We start from the raw sequence: 883 nt of genomic DNA, 5'->3' as shown, positions 1-883 counted from the left end.
CGACCTTCCCTTCCCTTCCCCATCCCCATCCCCTCTCATCCTACTTCTTCCCCTCTCCTCCTTCTCCCCTTTCCCTCCCTCCCCTCCCTCCAACCCTTCAATCCTTCCCCTCCATCTCCTCCCTCCCTCCCTCCCTCCCTCCCTTCTTCCCCCCTCGCCGGAATTTCGCCTTTAAGACGAGCCAGAGCTTAGTGATGAATAGTCTAATGTGCTTGGGTTAATGATGCAACCGATTACTGATTTATTACCGCTGACACTCTTCTAGGGCGTTTTGAGGGTGAAGCTTGGGGGAGTAGAGGAAGGTTAGGGTGAGCAGTGCGGGGGTAAGGCGAGGCTAGAGCGATGCAAGGGGGAGTAGGGTGATATGGGGTGATGGGGAGAGTTTAAGAGAAAATTTGTGTATATATAACGTGAACTGTTTAAATTAAGGTTAGTGCTGCGAGGATGTATGAAGGCAGATCCTTAAACGGCAGAAATGGAGGTGCATGAAACTTGAGTTTTAGAATTATGTTGCAAGATGCTTCGAGAAAGTCCGGCGTCACTCGGGAATGTGGAGTATTCCAGGAAATTATAAGCGAATACTAAGAGAACAAGAAGAAAAGAATGAAAGACGTGTATGGCATATACCAGAGGTTTTAGAGCAATTTGCCTCATGGATCTTCCCCGCAACGAATAGGTTACGCAATTGATCAGTCCATATAAACTAACGTCGAGAGAGAGAGGCATGCAGGGAGCCGAATATCCTTTTTTCATGAACGTCTGATACAGCCTGACCTGAGTGTAGTGGCGTGTGCAGGAGCGGATATTGGGAGAATAGAGCAGGAGGAAGGGAGTAAAAATCATTCAAAATAGGAAAATAGAACATGAAAAAGAGAGGGGGGGT

The 883-nt window shown here is 47.9% G+C and overlaps 1 protein-coding gene across 1 annotated transcript in view; it reads left to right on the top strand.

Moving 5' to 3' along the window:
- Positions 1–883, top strand: part of LOC119593728 (discoidin domain-containing receptor 2-like) — a gene marked incomplete at its 5' end in the record, with an annotated part of 119,890 nt that overhangs the window by 54,882 nt on the left and 64,125 nt on the right.

Source organism: Penaeus monodon, chromosome 32 (genome assembly GCF_015228065.2).
Source record: "Penaeus monodon isolate SGIC_2016 chromosome 32, NSTDA_Pmon_1, whole genome shotgun sequence".
Lineage (NCBI taxonomy): Eukaryota > Metazoa > Arthropoda > Malacostraca > Decapoda > Penaeidae > Penaeus > Penaeus monodon.
The sequence above is the reverse complement of the archived record's forward strand: the minus strand, read 5'-3'. Positions and strand labels throughout refer to the sequence as shown.